This window comes from Rhipicephalus sanguineus, chromosome 7 (assembly GCF_013339695.2).
Source record: "Rhipicephalus sanguineus isolate Rsan-2018 chromosome 7, BIME_Rsan_1.4, whole genome shotgun sequence".
Classification (NCBI taxonomy): Eukaryota; Metazoa; Arthropoda; class Arachnida; order Ixodida; family Ixodidae; genus Rhipicephalus; species Rhipicephalus sanguineus.
In genome coordinates this window covers 145,728,368-145,738,987 of record NC_051182.1, presented here as the reverse complement: position 1 = coordinate 145,738,987, position 10,620 = coordinate 145,728,368, and positions in this window count along the sequence as shown.

The following is a 10,620-nucleotide window of genomic DNA, read 5'->3' as shown; positions in this document are numbered from 1 at the left end:
CTTTCTCCCATGCTCTTCTCGTTCAAAAGCTATACTTTCGAAATCTGTCTGTTTATTCAATACGAGCACCGGCCTTAAAGCAGTTTGCTGGGCTAGCTGGAATACTGAACATTGATGCATTTCCAGCGCTTAAGCGAAATAGGAAAAAAAGCAAGCAGACATGGAAAGTCAAAACTAGGGACAGTAAGAATGCTGGAATTGCTGTCCCTTTTCCTGCCCAACGTTCTTACTGTCCCTTTTTATTTCCATGTCTGCTTCTTTTTTTCTCTCTATTTCATTTAAGCGCTGAAAAGGCATCAAAGAGCAGCGCGCATCCAGCTAGTGGTCCGTCTTGCCGCCTCCACTGGTTGCCGGGTTGAGTTGGAGTATGATGACCACGTACGAGATCAGAGCGCCGGCCAGCGTGAGCACGAAAGAGCGCGAGAAGGTGAAGAAGCCCCAGCCGGTGAGCTCCACCGCCGGAGCTTTCAGCATGGAGGCCAGGATGCGGCCTTCCAGAAATGGCGCCGGTGACGCTGCCGGACCGCTTCCAGCAGCAGTGACGTCCTGCGGTGACGGCCACCGGGGGGCGCCGCCGACGCTGCTACTGCCGCCACGCGTTAGGGGTGTCGCCGTCGTCTTTGCGGGACCCAGGCACCGGTGCAGGGACACAGGCGACGCGTGAGCGGCCTCGGTGAGCCGCGAAGCCAGCACCGAGAGCAGGAAGAAGGCCAGGGTGACGCTGCCCAGATTCTGGGCTGAGACCACGTGTAGTGAGTGCAGGCTCATAAAGGGCACTAATGACCAATAATAATAATAATAATAATAATAATAATAATAATAATAATAATAATAATAATAATATAAAACAAACCAATGAATGGTCGGTGGATGTCAGAAAAATGCGTTAGCTTTACCTTTAATTGCAGGGGCGGCGACATGAGTACAACCCCCGGCCTCCCCAATCTGTATTGCATTGGCGTATAGCCAGTGGGAAAGAGGGAGGGGCGGGTTTTGCAATTTCGCATTTGTATATCCGCACGCACACAAAAGTATTGTCGACCCCCCCCCCCCCACCCCCACCCGAAATAAATTTCTGGTAGAATGGAAAGTTGGGCAGAAGAATTGCGGTCTGGGCAAGTTGGAATTGGTTACTATGCATCTTTGAAGCGGGCGGCGCAAAAACAAGGATAAGAGAAACGTACGACACACCACAGAGCGCCTGTGGTGTGTCGTACCTTTCTTTTGTCCTTGTTTTTGCGCCGCCCGCTTCAAAGGAAAGTTGGGCTAGTTGAAATGCATGCATGATTGATGCAGCGCTAAAGACGGAGACGAAAGGAACACACAGGACACAGAGGGCACAGGACAGCGCTCGTCCTGTGCACTCTGTGTTCCTTTCGTCTCCGTCTTTAGCGTTGCGTCAATCATTCATTCTGGCTACCCCCCTGCTGCATTGACCCAGTTTCTTCAGAGGGACAGGGACGCTCCCGAAGGAACTATAACTAGGTTCAGCTTTCTTTAGCTTTAGGTTCAACTGGGCAGCTGCTCCGCCATGTCCAAGTACCTTCAGCTACCGTGACAGCCAACATTGTTGCTAATGTGTCGCATATAATACGCACTCTTGGCTCCCGCCTTGAGGCTTTAAGTGGCGTGGAGGCTCACAAAAGCGATCGCAGCTCCGATAGCGACTCGTCGAGACAGTCGAGGACAAGCGAAATTGCGGAGAGCACACTTGTAGACGGGACGGTAAACTGCGGAGCAAAAATATTTGCTACGGGACAGAACACACAGCAGAGGAAGCTGCCTCCATGTGTGTTCTTCCGTGTCCCGTACCGAATTTGCGCTCCGTAGTTTACCATTATGAACATATGCGTGCGTACGTGGAGGAGGGGAGGGGAGCGTGTGGATCCTCAAGTCATTTAAAGGGGGCACCAATTCTGCCCCAGTCGGACCTATCGCGTCAGTTTTTTAATGCGCGGGGTTACGCCTGGGAATGCTCTTTGACAATAACGCCGACCAAGGACCTAATGCTGCATTGAATGATCTGTTAACTTATTCCCACCTTTATCCCGCGAAGCCGGGGACCAATGGCAGGCCTTTGTGGTAAGCACGTCATCGCATCATTTTCACCTTTGCATCCATATTGCGGTGCTCGTTTTATTTCGGACTCAACCAACGGGGAGTGAGGAGGGGGGGGGGGGTAGGGGGTTAGGGGGCTGCGGTAAAACTTGGCCACCCTTAATGGAGAACACTGCGCACGCCTATGATTATGAACCAGCTAGCCCAGCAACACGTGTTAAAGCCCCGCCCCCCCCGGAATGAAATCGGGGCTGTGCCCCTGGCGGAGACGTATACGGAGGCAAAGGAAACTTCAGTGTGTAAAAGTGCATGAGTGGTTCAGTCTCAAAGTTCTCACCGAAGATGACGAGTTCGTAGCGATCACCCGCGCGCCGGTGGCCCAGGAAGTGGCTCACTTCCACGCACACGCCCAGGACGAAGAGGGCGACCCACAGGAAGGCGGAGGGTGAGAAGTCCCTGTCCAAGTCGCGCACCACCGAGCCCAGGTCGGTGTGGGCCAGCATCAGCTGCCGCAGCTCCGTCGCGTCCAGGAAGGCGCCTCGAAGAACGTGTCGCTCAATGACGGCGTTGAACGCCACGTACCTGCGTAGAAGTCCGAGAATTAAGGCTCGTTCACACTTGCGGCTGTAGCGCAGGTCGCGCGACCATTTGCGAGTGGCGATCAAAAAGCGACCCAAGGCGAACGATGTTCACACCTTGGTTCACACCTGCGTGCGACCTATACCCGTCGCCAGGGGCGTAACCAGAATTTTTTTTTTTTTTGGGGGGGGGGGCACCTCCTTGATCCGAAATGGGGATCGGGCAGGCAGATGTGATCGAGTGTCATTTTGTGCTCTCTATGTCATGGCGAAAAAAAAATTTCTTCATATAGAGAAAAACTTTCTTCATATTTATATCCTAATCGCTACAAATAACACCCCCTATGCCTTCCTTGGCGTTATTGTCTGCTAGTTCTCATTATTACAGCATATATGGCAGATAAGTTGTACGGAAGCAGAACTCATTCGCCACATTGTAATTCTCATTCGCCCTGCGATTTACCATCCTCTAGCTAGCTGCGATAGTAGTGTGATTGCTCCGGAAAGGCCATGGTACGTGGTTGGAACTCCAGACCAGGACAAATTTCCAGAACAGGGACACTGTAACTTCCGTCAACCTTACTCCATGGTGCGGGATTCCACAGAAGTGATCTCACACATAAAGCTGGAGAGCCATGATGTGGTTCTATACCCTTTTCAACTAAGGCTTCCATAATCCCCTCTGCAGGTTGTGGTAAATATGCGTGATCCCCCAAAACGCATTGCTGAAGCAGAGACGTCAGCGTGCGTCAGCCATTTTACTCCCCCTGCCACGGTCCAGAAAGGAGGCGATCCTCCTTTTCATTGAGAAGGTCTATATAGAGAAACGAAGGCCGGTGTTGAAATGGCACGAGGCCGCTCCACGAACCGGCATTGGGAAACCCACCTGTGCCTGAGTGCCACAGCGAACGACAAGTACAGGGCCATGCTGAAGAACAAGCACCCGTTCTCCAGAACGCTGGTCAGCACCCTGTCCACTATGCAGAGTGGGAGCAGAACATCCTGGGGCAGCTGGCTGTCGATGCCAAACCAGGAGGAGGCAGCGTGCTCGGACAGCTCTGCGTGTACCGAGATGATTGAGACATGCTGACCGTCATAGATAGATAGATAGATAGATAGATAGATAGATAGATAGATAGATAGATAGATAGATAGATAGATAGATAGATAGATAGATAGATAGATAGATAGATAGATAGATAGATAGATAGATAGATAGATAGATAGATAGATAGATAGATAGATAGATAGATAGATAGATAGATAGATAGATAGATAGATAGATAGATAGATAGATAGATAGATAGATAGATAGATAGATAGATAGATAGATAGATAGATAGATAGATAGATAGATAGATAGATAGATAGATAGATAGATAGATAGATAGATAGATAGATAGATAGATAGATAGATAGATAGATAGATAGATAGATAGCGTCATTCGCGAAGGAGGCTATCACATTAACAAAAGAACAAAACACCTTGAGGCGTGCACGATATGAGCGCGGCGCACTCTACGAAGGTCCTCAGGAGCACGAAAGTCCACACGCATGCGGCCATGATCGTCGCCGTGGTCCTCAGGCTGACGGTCGTCGCCGGAGGAATCTCAGCAAGCCGTCGAGCCAGACGACAGACTTGGCCTTCCTTGCGGATCAGGGCTTGGCTCGAAGCGAGCGCGACGGTCGTCTTGAGGAAGGAGAAGGCCGATGCCCAGAACTGTCCTTGGAGGCACGAGGCCAGCGAGGCGATGACGTGGGCGCACAGGACGCCCAGGACTACGCACGTCCAGGAGGACACGTGGTCGTGCCAGTGTGTGAAGCGCTCGCTATCCTTCTCTTGCTTACCTGCGTATAAAGAAGCCACTGCGTAAAGCTTGATGCAGGGCATATTGGGTAGTACACTATGGCGAACTGAGAGTGCGAACAACGCGACAGCGGAAGAACACACAGGCTTAGTCCCGTGTTTCGAGCTTTTTCGCCATGATGTATGCAACCCCGCTAGCTCAGCTATGGACTCTTGTATAATACGGTCCACTGTTAAAGAGAACACTTCAGTGAGCATCTTTGACAGCAAGTGGATGCGGAAGCATATTCTCGCACGGTGCTAATGTGTCAAAAAAGTCATACCTGCCAACCACCAGTAGTCTTATGGAGATCTAAGCCACTGTGCTTTTGCAAGTGAATGAAATCTGGACATGCCCTGCGCGCAAGTGCTTCCTTTAACAGTGTACCCGTTTGTACATTCCGTGTGTGTTTATATTTATTAGAACTAACAGACAAGAAAGCCAAGGAAAGAGCATGGGACACGTTATTCGAAGGTCGCAGGTTCGGTCCCTGCCGGCGGCTAAATCTTTCATCCACTTTACTTTCTTCACATTTACATCGTAATTACTACAAGTAACATCTCATATACTTTTCTTAGCTTTCTTGTCTGTTGTCTGTTAGTTCTAAATAATGTTGTGTCTACCCAAGAAAAACGAGCCCTGAAAATTCCCCTTCTTTCGCCTGTGTTTATAGGCGTTTACGTAGAAAGGTGAATTAATTTTGATATTAAAATCACTGCTGACTTAGAGCGAAGTTCACGGCCATCACCCTCACATTTTGGCTACATACAGATATACGACTTTTCAGACTGTCTATTCCTAAGATTTGCTGACAAATCGATTTATTTTATTCGGCATGTTGCTCAGATACAGTAGCATACGGCCAGATAGTCCACAGGCATATATAGTCAATAGATGCATGGTGGAGGAATGTAATGAGTAAAACGTTAGGTACAGTACACGAATCGTCTCTATCTCTTATGGGAGGATTGCGCCTGAGCCTCTATACTATTAGGTACAGGAAACTGCCCTCCACTGGGGCCAATCGAGTATGGTGCTCTGGTTCTGGACCACGAGGCCACGGGCTCGATTTTTTTAGTGATGAAAAACGCTGCATTTGTGCTTACCGCTGTACAGGCCGAGAACCCGCAGGGAGAAGAGTAGAGGTCGCAGATGCTGAAAGACGTTGATTGGACCGTCCTTGTTGCCTTTGTGACCGTTTCGTCGCTGCTGCTTTGCGGCGAGGTCAGATGAGTCAGTGTCGATCGTGAAGATCTTTGTCGGACGCCTCGAAAAGTTTTGCATGGTTGTATAAGAAAGGGCACGGAGCTATCGAGGACGACTATGAGTTTTCAAACCGCTGGAGGAGGTCTCCGAGGGATTCGACGGGCGCTGCTTTTCGATTGCGTGGTACTTAGAGTCAGTCACGTGGTACGTACGTGCTGTGGACGGCGTTCGTGGCTTCTCCTCCTTCACCGTCTGGCGTAAAAAGTATTTCGGACTTTACGTCTGACAGCACTACCTTACATCAACAGCCTGCAGGACACCGTTCTCGGTCCGATGTAGGACTGTTATGGACACAAACGGACTTCAATGGCGTAGCAGTAGACACTTTGATTTCTTGGCATGTCTTTTTCTTGCCTTGATATTTTATTGCTTTCTCCAACGCTTCTTTGAATGATAGTCCCGGATTAGCTGCGTACAGCAGAATGATACCAAACCCGTTTCTTGAACTCGCTTGTGATGTGCACGCCCTAGAGGACTTAGTTCCCTTAAACTTCTTCAATAGTCTCTTCTCTCCTTCTTCGACGACTTTCGAACGTCTGTTGTTGATTCGTTACTGATCTAAGAAATAGCGACACACTCACAGGCGTCGAAGGTCACTGCGTCTTACTTTCTACGCACTGACCTTCCAGCGATGATACTCGGTGCAGGACCGTGTATCTACGGACAGTGTTTATACTGAAACGCGAATGAGTAGCTCGTTCCAGTAGACATGGTTGGTTCGATACGAAGATATATATTTCACAATTTTTACATTGTTCTCACGAGCTGTAATTTGTCTGTAGCGGCAGGTACGTGCGTTGAAATGCGGTGTAGATAGACTCGACCTTATAAAGTCGTTGAAAGTCGTAACCATTCGGGCGTGAACCATCATTCTCTCGGGCGGCGCGAACGTGGGTCAGAGACGATCAAAGTGATACATTCGTATGTCTACGCATTTGTCATTAAGAGTCCATTAATTTTGCACACAACATGCCGCAACATATAACATAAAAAAGGCAATGCTAATATGGAACACCTTGTGGCAGGACCGTCATCGTTGCCTGAATATTGAATGTTCCGTGCCTGGGAGTGTAACATGGTACGTGTTTGGGTCGCCTTGAAAATATATAGCCGGATGTTTAAACTCGCCTCTGCGTATCGATCTTTAACTGGAATTTCAAACTTATGAATTTAACATAAGGGTGGTGCTCCATCGTATATTTCGTTGGTCGTCGCAGCTGAATCGCCAATTTGCCGATAAAAAAATCAGATGCCACCATTGTCGCCTAGACATGAAATCGCTCGTTCAGATCTCAAAGACTGGTCCTGTTCAGTGGAACGTTTCAGAAGCTTCCATTGAACTGAAATTTCGAGTGGCTTAGAGACTCCTTCAGTACGATGGGATTTAGGCAGTCCTGATTTTGCCAAAGTTTACAGCCTGTGTCCGGAAAGAAAAAAAAAGAAACTAGCCACTAACTGCATGACCTGAAGTAAGGTGGCAAAGTGGGCTAGTTGGAACGTACTCGCCATGTTCAGCGCAAAAAAGAAACACGAAAACACAAGGAAGTGCACGACACAAGCGCTGCATGACCACTGTCCACCTCTTGAGGTGTAGTTGACATTCATTGCATCAGCACTGACCAAAGCTTCAGAGCCAGCTGTGTTTGCATAGTCAATCTATATTTGATCACACCACTTACCTTAAATACTGGAGAGCCTGTCCTGCGCATTAGTGTTCTTTCTGTTTCCTGTGTTGAATCCACGCTATTCAGTATTTAGGATTATGAACCAACTAGCCCAACAACTAACTTTGTTAAACTACATCACTTACCATTGCTGTGGCGATTTCACAGGGCAGATTTACACGTACAAAAGTGCATGTATAGAGCGACATCGTCAATCCTCTCTCGCAGTGAGAGTGTTGCTGCGGCTTCTCAGAGAAACCGGACTGGACTGAGTGTTGTGGCTGTTCACTGACAATGTTGGTACGTAGTACTTGGACAATGCTCTTTGTAGTGTAATCGCAGACTCTACGCCTCTTTCATGCTTTCTCATTCCTTTTTCCCTTCCTAATTACAGGGTAGCCAACCGCAATATTTCCCCCAGTTAACCTCCCTGTATTTCCTTCACCTTTCTCTCTCCCACTCTCGCTAATGCTTTCCCAAAACCACGTAAACCGAATAGGAGGTTCGTGGCTTTCCACGCATGCAATGTCGCCCGTAAAGCTGTCTTTTCCTCACAGAGGCATTTATTGCAAGAAAGCTGGCTTTGCCAAACGTTCTTGTTTTTACAGAGGAGCTGCCTTTGTCTACGGTGTGCCGTCGTCGTCGTCGTCATCGTCGTCGTAGTAGTAGTAGTAGCAGTAGTCACGCAGGTCACACAAACAGAGGGGGAGTGAGCAAATCGATAAATAAATAAATAAAACTAAATGATGATGATAATGTTTCAAATGATGATGATGATAATGAATTGTTATTACCGAAAGTCGTCATCATCATCATTACAGCTTCGTTCTCTGAATGTTTTCACGTCGTTGAACTGCTTATTTCCTTTCTTTTTTTTCCACGCATAGACGGCGCTTGTTTTGGACAAATCCAACACTGAAAGCTGCACTCTCGCAGTAGTTCAGTAATTCGTAGCCATATGAGCTGCCGCAGGTCATTCATTTATCTTCATACAACTGCTCTCACCGTTGCCATGGTAACTTCTTCGGTCAGTTGTACATATGTGACCCAGAACACGATATTGGCCCAGGACACGATATTGGTCCAGGACACAATATTGGCGCAGGAATATTGCCCAGGACACGATATTGGTATGGTGGAGAAATTTGACATCAGTTGCCGTGCTAGTACTTCAAAATATTCTTAACAGAACTTCAAATTTGGCTAGTTGGTAAGGATTCACTAACCAGCCCAACTAGTCCAATTAGCGCCTGTCCTGTGGGGTTCTTTTGTGTCTACGTTTTTCGCTCTACGACCACAATTAAAATGTTCTATTCCGTAGAATGACATGCCTGTAACTTGCGTTTGTTCGAGGGTTGTGGGTTTGGATCCCACCGACGCAAAGGGTGCTACATTTGCTGCATGAGGGACGGGACCCCTGTCAAGCTGCGTTAACGGCTATTTGTGCCGCCTACCTCGGCAATGAAATTCAATTGAAATCGAAATCTGTTTGGCGGATACAAGCCAAGTTTCACGCTTACAGACCGAGAAATATAGCGTCTAGTTAGAAGTGTCACGCTGTGATAGCCTTTGAGACTTGCACAGATATTAATAAAACTAGAAGGATCGACCATGCGATTTAACATGAGATAGAGCGAGAGAGTACAACTTTATTAGAGTCCAGTGCAGACGCTGAGGCTGCCCCCACCACCAGGCTACTCCCACGCGGGGACCGGCAGGTCTAGCCTAACGGCCCTGTCGCGGGCGCACTGGACGGCCAGCAGGGGCGTAGCCAGAAATTTTTTTCGGGGGGGGGGGGGGGGGTTCAACCATACTTTATGTATGTTCGTGCGTGCGTTTGTATGTGCGCGTGTATATATACGCAACCAAAACTGAAAAATTTGGGGGGTGGGGGGGGTTGAACCCCCCCCCCCCCCTGGCTACGCCCCTGACGGCCAGGATTTGGTCTTGATCTGAATAAGCTTTCCTTCCTCGCTAACGCCTGTAAAGCTGGCTTCTTCTTTTAAAGATGCTTGTTGCGGGAAAACCTGTTTTGCAGAGCGTTATTGTTTAAGCAATGCACTGACGTTGCCTTTGACGGCACTAAAGAGATAATCGGTTTTTTCATGTTAGTAAATTATAATTTTAAAATACCCAGAGAACTACTCTTACCGAGAAAGGGCGCTTGTTAAGTGAAAAAACGCGCAAGAAAGAAAATACAAAAATACAATCGGCTACGCCGCCTTGAAATTCCCGCACCAGCGTAGATTTTGATGACGTCATAGATTTTGATGGTTCATGTACTTCGAGAACTTCTGCGGGTCTAGGACAGCTATAACTTCCTTAGTGACTCGAAACGAGACGCGCGCCGTTTTGACATCATGTTTATTCACAAAGACAACTTACAAAACAAATCTTCAAGAAACATACCTCTTCTGACATCAGTGGCCAGCTCCTGTCTCTCACGTGTTGCCCACTTTACCCAAGACCACTTCTTCAACCACCCCCACCTATAACCCTTGTGCTATGTACTCAGCATAGCTTCAGCAGGCAATGCGTATGTTTTTGAGTAGCTTCTTCGTGCTTAGGAATACAGACAGGGGCGTAGCCAGAAATTTTTTTCGGGGGGGGGGGGAGGGTTCAACCATGCTTTATGTATGTTCGTGCGTGCGTTTATATGTGTGCATGCCTATATACGCAAGCAAAACTGAAAAATTTCGGGGGGGGGGGGGGTTGAACCCCTCCAACCCCCCCCCCCCCCCCCTGGCTACGCCCCTGAATACAGATGAGCATGCTCTATCAGTCACTCCTGTTATGAGAACTGCGATTAACGAGGTAGGAGTGTCTGTGCCTTTCCAAGTAAGTGTTGAGTCACGTGACGCAGGTACAAAGGCAGAACACTCATTCGGTCGTGAAGTGTGTATAAAGCGAACTTCGCGACGTAGTACAAAAAGGGTGCGCTGGAGCGCTACCGGCTGAGAGAGAGAAAAAAAAAAGAGGTCAGGAAGCGTTCTGGTTTCACGCCGCTCCAAGCCCTGCCGACAAAACGGCTGACAGTTTATGGTGTCGCGACGGCAAATTATCAATGACACATCAAGACTACACAAAGTAGTTAGTCGAGTATGAGCAGTAGAGGACATTCTAGGTCGCTTCCACAATGTTTCTGTCACTGTCAGGCCCGTAGCCAGGAATTTTTTTTCAGGGGGGGGGGGGGCACTTGTTGAAAAG